Source organism: Capricornis sumatraensis, chromosome X (assembly GCF_032405125.1).
Source record: "Capricornis sumatraensis isolate serow.1 chromosome X, serow.2, whole genome shotgun sequence".
Classification (NCBI taxonomy): Eukaryota; Metazoa; Chordata; class Mammalia; order Artiodactyla; family Bovidae; genus Capricornis; species Capricornis sumatraensis.
Window position 1 is genome coordinate 1,975,166 of NC_091092.1, and position 12,130 is coordinate 1,987,295.

General features: G+C 35.8%; 1 non-coding gene across 1 annotated transcript; it reads right to left on the bottom strand.

Moving 5' to 3' along the window:
- Positions 1-5,389: 5,389 nt before the first annotated feature.
- LOC138072059 (U6 spliceosomal RNA) lies at positions 5,390-5,496 on the bottom strand. The gene has a single exon (XR_011144213.1). It is a non-coding gene; the product is annotated as a U6 spliceosomal RNA (small nuclear RNA).
- Between the last annotated feature and the right edge of the window lie 6,634 nt (positions 5,497-12,130).

Here is a 12,130-nt window from a genome sequence, read left to right on the forward strand (position 1 = left end):
GGCTTTCTCTGCATCTATTGAGATAATCATATGGCTTTTATTTTCCAATTTGTTACTGTGGTGAATTACTTTGATTGATTTGCAGATATTGAATAATCCTTGCATCCCTGGGATAAAGCCCACTTGGTCATGGTGTATGATCTTTTTAGTGTGTTGTTGGATTCTGATGGCTAGAATTTTGTTAAGGATTTTTGCATCTATGTTCATCAGTGATATTGGCCTGCAGTTTCTTTTTTGGGTGCATCTTTGTCAGGTTTTGGTATCAGGGTGATGGTAGCCTCATAGAATGAGTTTGGAAGTTTACCTTCCTCTGCAGTTTTCTGGAGAGTTTGAGTAAGATAGGTGTTAGCTCTTCTCTAAATTTTTGGTAGAATTCAGCTGTGAAGCTGTCTGGACCCGGGTTTTTGTTTGCTGGAAGATTTCTGATTACAATTTCAATTTCTGTGCTTGTGATGGGTCTGTTAAGATTTTCTATTATTTATTTGCATATAATTGCTGATAGTAGTCTCTTATGATCCTTTGTATTTCTGAGTTGTCTGTTGTGATTTCTCCATTTTCATTTATAATTTTATTGATTTGATTTTTCTCCCTTTTTTTCTTGATGAGTCTGGCTAGTGGATTGTCAATTTTATTTATCCTCTCAAAAAAATCAGCTTTTGGCTTTGTTGATTTTTGCTATGGTCTCTTTTGTTTCTTTTCATTTATTTCTGCCTTATTTTTTATGATTTCTTTCCTTCTACTAACCCTGGGGTTCTTCATTTCTTCCTTTTCTAGTTGCTTTAGGTGTAGAGTTAGGTTATTTATTTGACCTTTTTCTTGTTTCTTGAGTATGCCTGTATTGCTATGAACCTTCCCCTTAGCACTGCTTTTACAGTGTCACACAGGTCTTGGGTTGTTGTGTTTTCATTTTCATTCTTTTCTAGGCATATTCTAATTTCTTTTTTGATTTCTTAATTTCTTTGTTGGTTATTCAGCAGCATGTTGTTTAGCATCCATATGTTGAAATTTTTAATATTTTTTCTCCAGGTACTGAGATCTAATCTTACTGTATTGTGGTCAGAAAAGGTGCTTGAATGATAGTAAAGTTGCAGGATATAAAATCAACACAAAGAAATCCCTTGCATTCATATACACTAGTAAATGAGAAAATAGAGAAATTAAGGGAACAATTACTTTCACCATTGCAACAAAAATTAAAAAAAAAATACTTAGGAATATATCTACCTAAAGAAACTAAAGACCTATATATAGAAAACCATAAAACACTGATGAAAGAAATCAAAGAGGACACTAAAAGATGGAGAAATATACCATGTTCATTGATTTGAAGAATCAATATAGTGAAAATGAGTATATTATGCAAAGCAATCTATAGATTCAATGCAATCCCTATCATGCTACCAATGGTATTTTTCACAGAGCAAGAACAAATCATTTTACAATTTGTATGGAAATACAAAAAATCTTGAATTGCCAAATAAATCTTGAGAAAGAAGAATGGAACTGGAGGAATCAACCTGGCTGACTTCAGGCTCTATTACAAAGCCACAGTCATCAAGAGAGTATGGTACTGACACAAAGACAGAAACATACATCTATGGAACAAAATAGAAAGCCCAGAGATAAATCCATGCACCCATGGACACCTTATCTTTGACAAAGGAGGCAAGAATATACAACGGAGAAAAGACAATCTCTTTAACAAGTGCTGCTGGGAAAAGTGGCCAACCACTTGTAAAAGGATGAAACTAGAACATTTTCTAACACCATACACAAAAATAAACTCAAAATGTATTAAAGATCAAAACATAAGATGAGAAAATATGAAACTCTTAGAGGAAAACATAGGCAAAACACCCTCCGTCATAAATCACAGCAAGATCCTCTATGACCCACCTCCCAGAATATTGAAATAAAAGCAAAAATAAACAAATGGGATCTAATTAAAATTAAACTGAAAAGTCTTTGCACAACAAAGGAAACAATAAGCAAAGTGAAAAGACAACCTTCAGAATGGAAGAAAATAATATTAAATGAAGCAACTGACAAACAATTAATCTCAAAAATATACAAGCAACACTTGCAGCTCAATTCCAGAAAAATAAACGGCCCAATCAAAACACCCGTGGTGGATTCATGTCAATGTATGGCAAAACCAATACAGTATTGCAAAGTAAAATAAAGTAAAAACAAAAATTAAAAAATAAATAAATAAATAAATAAAGTGCTCTCACTCAAAAAAAAAAAGGCCAAAGACCTAAACAGGCATTTCTCCAAAGAAGACATACAGATGGCTAACAAACACATGAAAAGATGCTCAACGTCACTCATTATCAGAGAAATGGAAATCAAGACCACAGTGAGGTACCATTTCAGAGCAGTCAGAATGGCTGTGATCCAAAAGTCTGCAAGCAATAAATGCTGGAGAGGGTGTGGAGATAAGGGAACCCTCTTATACTGTTGGTGGGAATGCAAACTAGTACAGCCACTATGGAGAACAGTGTGGAGATTCCTTAAAAAAAACTGAAAATAGAACTGTCATATGACCCAGTAATCCCACTACTGGGCGTACACACCAAGAAACCCAGAATTGAAAGAGACACGTGTACCCCAATGTTCATCGCAGCACTGTTTATGATAGCCAGGACATGGAAGCAGCCTAGATGTCCATCAGCAGACGAATGGATAAGAAAGGTGTGGTACATATACACAATGGAGTATTACTCAGCCATTAAAAAGAATACATTTGAATCAGTTCTAATGAGATGGATGAAACTGGAGCCGACTATACAGAGTGAAGTAAGCCAGAAAGAAAAACACCAATACAGTATACTAACGCATATATATGGAATTTAGAAAGATGGTAAAGATGACCCTGTATGCGAGACAGCAAAAGAGACACAGATGTATACAACAGTCTTATGGCCTTTTGGGAGAGAGCGAGGGTGGGATGATTTGGGAGAATGGCATTGAAACACGTAAATTATCATATGTGAAATGAATCACCAGTCCAGGTTCAATGCATGATACAGGATGTTCGGGGCTGGTGCACTGGGATAACCCAGAGAGATGGAATGGTGAGGGAGGTGGGAGGGAGTTCAGGATGTGGAACACATGTACACCCATGGCGGATCCATGTCAATGTATGTCAAAACCAATACAGTATTTTAAAGTAAAAAAAAAAAAAGACTACATATAATTTGAATAAGAGTATGGCCAAACCAATACAGTATTTTAACATAAAAATATAAATAAATAAATAAATAAATAATTCATTTTTTAAAAAAAAGAAGAGAAACAGAGATATCATTGACAAAGCTAGGTGTGAGATGATGATGGCCCAGAACATCAGAACAGGGTGGTAGTAGTGGATACAATGAGATATTGTCAGATTCTAGATAATTTTATAAATTTAAGACATATCATGTGAGAGGAAGAGATAATTAAAGAAAGGCTTTTAGTGTTTCAGCTTGAGCAACTAGAAGGATAGAATTGCTGTCTAACAAGATAAAGAAAGCTGTGGATGGAGCAGGTGTATGTGTGGGGAGAAATATCAACAGTTCACTTTTGGGAGAATTGAGTTTGAGATGTCTTTTAGACATTTAAGTGGAGAAGTTGAGTAGGCAGGAGTCTGGAGTTCAGGAAAGAAGACTGGGTTGAAGTTATAAATTTGGGATTTTGTGAGAATTAAATGAGGCAATGTATATACAACACTGAAAGTAGCATGTAACACATAATAAGAACTAGTTTTATATACTATAGTAAAAGCATCTAATCATAGTATCAAGAAATATAATTCTCATTATCTGTCTAGCACAGTGCCTGGGTCTTAGTATGCTTCATATATGTGTATGACATAGTCAAAGATGAACGCTTCAGACTACTGTATATGTGTGTGATTTTTGAGAGTGCAACACAGAGACTGACCATAATATGATTCCTTTTCATTTTAAATGAACATTTTCTAAGTTGTTTTTTTTAATTTAAATTTATTTATTTTAATTGGAGGTTAATTTCTTTTATAATATTGTATTGGTTTTGCTATACATCAACATGAATCCGCCACAGGTATACACGTGTTCCTCATCCTGAACCCCCCTCCCTCCTCCCTTCCCGTACCATCCCTCTGGGCCGTCTCAGTGCACCAGCCCCAAGCATCCAGTATCATGCATCGAATCTGGACTGGCAATTCATTTCATATATGATATTATACATGTTTCAATGTCATTCTCCCAAATCATCCCACCCTCCCTCTCCCACAGAGTCCAAAAGACTAGAATTGAGAGACACGTGTATGCGAGACAGTCTTTTGTATTGGTTTTGCCATACATCAACATGAATCCACCACAGGTATGCACATGTTCCCCATCTTGAACACCCCTCTCACCCCCCTCCCCGTATCATTCCTCTGGGTCATCCCAGTGCACCAGCACCAAGCATCCTGTATCCAACATCAAACCTGGACTGGCGATTCATTTCTTATATGATATTACACATGTTTCAATGCCATTCTCAAATCATCCCACCCTCTCCCTCTCCTACAGAGTCCAAAGACTGTTCTATACATCTGTGTCTCTTTTGCTGTCTTTCACAAATATTTGTTGAGAAATTTATCTAGGCTACTTAGGCCCCAAACACAAACCTTTGCTTCAGGTTTATTGCCTTCTCTCTCCTATTTAAAAGATTCAAAGAAGATTTCATTACAAAAAGACAATACATTCACTCAAAAGTTCAAAAACCGAAGCCATATAAAAGAGTGTGTACATTGAAAAGCCTTGCTTCCATCCCTGTTCCTATGCATTCCCTCTACTGCATTGTCAGGAGTTGGAAAACTTTCTGTAAAGGCCCAAGTAATAAATATTTTAGGCTTGCAAGCCGTGTGGACATTGTTGCAGTTATTCAATTCTGCCATTGCAGTGCAAAAGCAACCATAGACAATATAGACAAATGGCATGGCTGTGTTCCAACAAAACTTTATTTGTAAAAATAGGCAACAGGTCTGCTGGCTATAATTTTCTATTCTTGCTATAGGCAATCATTTTTATTAGTTTATTCTTTTTTTATGAAAATGCAAGCAAGTGTAAATATATATTTTCATACTCGTTTCTTATATTAAGTTAATCTAAGACATACTACTTTTCATATCTTGAAACAGCATTTTATTACATATCTTGAAAATTTTTCTGTATCAATATATAGAGAACCCCCTCCTTTTATCTGTTTGCATTTTAAATACATCATTTCATACGTGTGACAGTATATGTAAAGGATAAATTTATAGACGGGATTGCTGGATCAAGAGGTAAATACATATGCAATTTTGGAAGATATTGTTGGATTCACTGTTAATCATTTTCACTTTCAGCACAATATATGAAAGTGCCTGTTTTAAATTATGAGATGCTTCATGAATTGGTATGTCATTTTTGTTCAGAGGCCATGTTGATCTTCTCTGAATTATTCCAATTATAGCATATATGCTGCTGAAGTGAACACCACAAAGTCATTTTAATTTAGTAATGGTTGAATGATTCTGGGTGGTGTGCAGCCAAATACAGGACAAATTATAAGACTCCTCTTTCCATTTAGCCTGGAGATGAGAGAGAGAAAAGGTTTCTTCTGGACAGCAGCAGGCATTTTTTTTTTTTTTTCAGAGTGCTGATTGGAAGGGAGCCTTAAGTTCTAGCTATATATGAATCTGTGCACTAGCTAATGAGGACATAAATGGCCAGAGTGGTGGAAAGAGTTAATGAACACCCCATCCTTTGAGAAATTGTGCATAAAGATAGAGCTCTCTGCTGACTGTAACCAATACAGACTGCAGTAGGATTCAGCCAAAAAAAGAAGGAATGATGTGGAGCTGGTTAACAGAAGAGGCAATCTGGTTAAGATCAAGTAAAACATAATTTAAAAATAATAAAAGAACCAATATTTATTAAGCAGAGTTTATAGGCCAAGCACTTTGTCAAGTTGCATATTAATGTCACAATAATCCTATGAAATAAGTATTTTTTAAATATTTTTTACAGATTTTTTTTTTTTTTTTTTACTTTTTACGGATTTTTAAACCAAGGCAACTTGCTTAATGTCTTATGCCTTATAAATGTTGAATTTAGATCTGGTGTCTGCAGCATAGGATCTTTTCTACTGGACCTAATTGACTTGCTGTCTGCCTGGGGGAATAATTTCAGAATTCGTTGAGAAAAGAATGATAGAAATTTGACAGAGTCTAGTGGCAATTTTATATATATATATATACATATATATTTGATTTTATGAAGAATTCAACCCATATTAAGAAAGAGATTTTTAAAATGATGATTCCAGTTAACATTCTGGTGCCCAAAGTAGTCAGAGTAGGCCTTTAGCACACCTTGCATTCTTGTCAATTGCAGGTGCCACTGGCTATGCTTCCCCTTTAAACTTTGGAACAAATACTTGAGAGTCATTTCAAAGACAAAATTTTCCAGACTTCAGAAAGTCTTCTGACCTGGCTTAGAGACTGACATCTTAGAATCTTACATAGAAAACTTCAAGTTTTGTCCTTTGTTTGCTATAATGGTTTACCCTCATTTGGCTGCTGAGCTGTTTTGGAAAGCTGCCAGGCAAGCCTGAATCTCTGGCCACTGACATTCATCAGCTGTTTTAGCTGCTTTGCCAGGAAAAGTTACTTGAGCTGTGGTAAACCCAAGTGAAGTGGTTTCAACTGTAGCTATATCCACTCTATATTTCCAAAGCCTAATTAAAGATTGCATTTTTTTTAATCCTACAAGGTCAGTTTATAAATTGTGGTAAATAATTCTCTAAGAATAATGTTTCTTCTTTGCACAGACAAAATAATATTCTCTAGATGTAATTGTAGAAAAGGAAGCTGTCTTTTGCCCTGTCATTCAGTCTCTACTTCAAATGACTGTGTAATTCACTTTCACCAGGATTGAAGGTGAGAAGAAGGGTTGGTCAGATGCTGAATAACTGGGCCCCTTCATGGAGACTTTAGAGCAAAGTATTTCCTCTGCTTTTTTTCCCACTGCAACTTGCAAAAGGCTGCCTATTTTGCAATTCTGGTGTCTAGATTCCATCTCATGATTAGAGATTATGCTAAATAATAAAAAAAAAATTTAAAGGGCTAGAAAGCTCTTAGTTGAACATTTGTTATGTGTCTGCCTGTATTAAATACATTTTACATGTATTATCTCATGTAAATATCCTAGGCTTCTCTGGTGGCTCAGCAGTAAAGAGACAGCCTGCAATGCAGGAGATGCAGGCATGATTCCTAGTTCAGGAAGATCCCTTGTAGAAAGAAATGGCAACCCACGCCAATATTGTTGCCTGGGAAATCCCTTAGACAGAGGAGGCTGGCAGGCTATAGTCCATGGTTTCACAAAAAGTTAGACATGACTGAGTAGCTAAACAACAATAATCCTATGAGGCAGGTCCCATTCTTATGCTTACTTTAAAGTGAGGAAAATAACTCAAAAATTTGTTCATGGATGTGAACTTGTCAGACTCCAAAATTTGTAGCAATATTGGATAGCTTTACTGACATCTCTATAAATATTTACATTTGTACAATAAGTTCGATGAATACCTTTTTCATTCACGTTGCCAAAAGCAGCAATTTACGGTTCATTTGTAGTATCTGCAATGCAGTCAGCAGAGGAGCAAGACATTTGCCTCAATGAGTAAAAAAAAAAAAAAAAGGATTTCGTAATTTTTTTTTAATTTTTATTTTTACTTTATTTTACTTTACAATACTGTATTGGTTTTGCCACACATTGACATGAATCCACCACAGGTGTACATGAGTTCCCAAACATGAACCCCCCTCCCATCTCCCACCCCATATCATCTCTCTGGATCATCCCCATGCACCAGCCCCAAGCATCCTGTATCCTGCATTGAACATAGACTGGCGATTCATTTCTTACATGATAGTATACATGTTTCAATGCCATTCTCCCAAATCATCCCACCCTCTCCCTCTCCCTCAGAGTCCAAAAGTCCACTCTACACATCTGTGTCTCTTTTGCTGTCTCGCATATAGGGTCATCATTACCATCTTTCTAAATTTCATATATATGTGTTAGTATACTGTATTGGTGTTCTTCTTTCTGGCTTACTTCACTCTGTATAATCGGCTCCAGTTTCATCCATCTCATTAGAACTGATTCAAATGTATTCTTTTTAATGGCTGAGTAATACTCCATTGTGTATATGTACCACACCTTTCTTATCCATTCATCTGCTGATGGACATCTAGGTTGTTCCATGTCCTGGCTATTATAAACAGTGCTGCAATGAACATTGGGGTACATGTGTCTCTTTCAATTCCGGTTTTCTCAGTGTGTATGCCCAGCAGTGGGATTGCTGGGTCATAAGGCAGTTCTATTTGCAGTTTTTTAAGGAATCTCCACACTGTTCTCCATAGTGGAATTTTGAAATGGAGGAATTGTTTTGTTTTGCTTTCAAATAGGAAGTTGAACATGTGGAAATGTCTTTTCAGTTGGTACAAAATGGATAAATATTGGCAATTTCTTATATTTCAATATACTTGAGGGGAAATGCCCTGCAAATAGTCAGAGGTCAATGTAGAAAGAGAGACAAAGTGAAGAGTCTGAGCAGGTGATCAGTGTCACAGTCCAGAAAAAGCTGTACTGGAGCAGAATTCACATGGATTGAATATTCAAGCAGTTTGGTGGTGATAACTCTGTTGATTATAGGATGTAGATGATATTCCCCACCCTTTTGTAAATACTTTCTTAACTGTCATGTGTGCTCTGCTCTCTACACTCTGAGATCATAAGGGGTTTAATTGATTATAGCACATATTAAGCATGTCTTGAAACAAATTTAATTACTCCATGTAGTTGAATCCTTGACATGTGTCTACTCAGAGGAAGTTAAGCCCTGCATAGAAATAAATATGGATCTAAATCCTTCTGCTAACCTCTCCCAGCCTCTTATTTATTTCCATCAAGGTCAGTGTTCATTCAAGTCCCAAAGAAGGACAATGCCAAAGAATGTTCAAACTACCACACAATTGCACACATTTCACATACTAGCAAGGCAATGCTTACAATAGTATGTGAACTGAGAATCCAGATGTACAAGCTGGACTTAAATAAGGCAGAGGAATCAGAGATCAAATTACCAACATTTGTTGGATTGTAGAAAAAGCAAGATAATTCCCAAAAGTATCTAATTCTGCTTCACTGACTATACTAAAGGCCTTGTGTGGATCATATCAAACTGTGGAAAATTCTTAAACAAATGTGAATACCAGACTACCTTACTTGCCTCCTGAGAAATCTGTATGCAGGTCAAGAAGCAACAGTTAGAATTAGGCATGGGACAATGGACTGGTTCCAAATTGGGAAAGGAGTACATCAGGCTGTATATTGTCAACCCTACTTATTTAACTTATATGCAAAGTACATCATGCAAAATGCTAGGTTGGATGAAGCACAAGCTGGAATCAAGATTACTAGGAGAAATATCGATAACCTCAGATATGTAGAGAATACCACCCTTATGGCAGAAAGAGAAGAGGAACTAAACAGCCTCTTGATGAAAATGAAAGAAGAGAGTGAAAAAGTTGGCTTAAAACTCAACATTCAAAAAATTAAGGTCATGGCATCCAGGCCCATCACTTTATGGCAAATAGTTAGAGACACAATGGAAACTGTGACAGCCTTTATTTTCCTGGGCTCCAAAATCACTGCAGACGGTGACTGCATCCATGAAATTAAAAGACACTTACTTCTTGAAAGAAAAGCTATGACAAACCTAGACAGCATTTTAAAAAGCAGAGACATTACTTTTCCAACAAAGATCTGTCTAGTCAAAGCTGTGGTTTTTCCAGTAGTTCTGTATGGATGTGAGTTGGACCATAAAGAAGGCTGAGCACTGAAGAATTGATGCTTTTGAACTGTGGTGTTGGAGAAGACTCTTTATAGAGTCCCTGGGACTGCAAGATCAAACCAGTCAATCCTAAAGGAAATCAGTCCTGAATATTCACTGGAAGGACTTATGCTGAAGCTGAAACTACAATACTTTGGCCACTGATGTGAAGAGCTAACTCATAAGAAAAACCCTGATGCTGGGAAAGATTGAAGGCAGGAGAAGAAGGGGATGACAGAGGATGAGATGGTTGGATGGTATCACTGACTCAATTGGCATGAGTTTGAGTAAGCTCTGGGAGATGGTGAAGAACAAGGAAGCCTGATATGCTGCAGTCTATGGGGTCATAAACAGTTGGACACAGCTGAGGGACTGAACAGCAATTGCATTGCAGGAATGTGCTATAATCTATGCAGCTAACCCAAATGGATAGATATTAGGTTGTTTTAGGTTATATGATATTATAAACAGTGATAGAATGAACATTTTGTGTGTGTGTGTGTGTGTGTGTATATATATATATATATATATATATATATATATATTTTAATTTGTCAGATTATTTCCTTAAGATAGCATCTTGAAATGGGATATTTTTGGATTAAAAATATGCATTTTAAGGCTTCTGATTTATATGATCAAAATGCATTTGCATGTTTTCCTGTTTTTGTACTTATACCATGTTTGTATGAGTGGACCCATTTTACCCATACAGTCATCAGCACTAGGTATTATTAATTCTTTTAAATCCTTGTTAGTCTGCTTTAGGAAAAACAGCATTTTGTAATTTTTTTTTGTATAATTTTGTCACTACTAAAGTTATAACATTTTACTCATGTGTTTTTAATCATTCATACATCTTTTTTGAAGTGCTTATTAATGTCCTTTGTCCACTCTTCTGTAATGGAGTTTAGATATTTCCTGTTAATTTTTGAGGGTTTTTATATATTCAAGTCATTAATCATTTATCATCTATGTTGCAAGTATTTTCCCTATTTAACCTTTTAAAAAAGTTGTTGTGATGTTCTAAGTTATAAATGTGTTTTTCATTTTAGTTTTAAAAGTATTTATACATTTATTATTATTATTATTATTATTTTGCTGTGCCAGGTCTTAGATGTGGCACGTAGGATCTTTGATTTTTGCTGTGGCATGTGTGAATTTTTAGTTGCAGCATGTGAACTCTTAATTATGGCATGTGGGATCTAACTCCTTGACCAGTGATCAAAACCAGGTCCCTTGCATTAGAGCATAGAGCTTTAGCCACTGGACCAACAGAGAAGCCCCTACTGATAAGTGTTTTAGTGAAATAATATTTATTTGTTCTTTCATTTCTGGTTTCTAGTTTTGTGCAATGTTTGGAGTTCTATATTTACTCCAAGATTGCACATGTATTCATTCATGTTTCTATCCAGAGCTTGCATTTAGATTGTTTATTCATCAATAATTTATTCTAGTGTAAGGGGTTAAGTATTGATCTAATTTTTTGTCTCTGGTCAGCTAGCTGTTCCAGCATGTTTTCCTTTAACATTTATAATAACACATTGATCATATGAATGTATACAAATGTTAAAATATGGGCTTTGGAGTCTGAACTGGATTTAAACCTCAGCTCCATCAATAAAATACATGTTGGGCTACTTTGAGTGAATCATGTAAGTGCCCCAATCTTCAATTCTCGTGTGACCAATCATTCCCATTTGTGGGTGGCTGAAAAATATCCAGGAATTCTGTATTTTAAGTGCCAGAATTGGAAAAGTCATGAGGAAACAAAGATGGCTGGTCATGCTAGGTTTTTCTTTTGTAAAAATAATATCATTATCTAACTGAAATAATTATGAGGATTAAAAGAGATAAAAAGAAAAGACAATCCACTTACTTGGAAAAAATATTTGCAAAGTATATAACCAATAAAAAATTAATGAAAACTGACCTTTTCCAGTCCTGTGGCCACTGCTGAGTTTTCCAAATTTGCTGGCATATTGAGTGCAGCACTTTCACAGCATCATCTTTCAGGATTTGAAACAGCTCAATTGGAATTCCATCACCTCCACTAGCTTTATTCATAGTGATGCTTTCTAAGGCCCACTTGACTTCACAGTCCAAGATGTCTGGCTCTAGATGAGTGATCACATCATCATGATTATCTGGGTCATGAAGATCTTTTTTGTACAGTTCTTCCATGTATTCTTGCCACCTCTTCTTAATATCTTCTGCTTCTGTTAGGTCC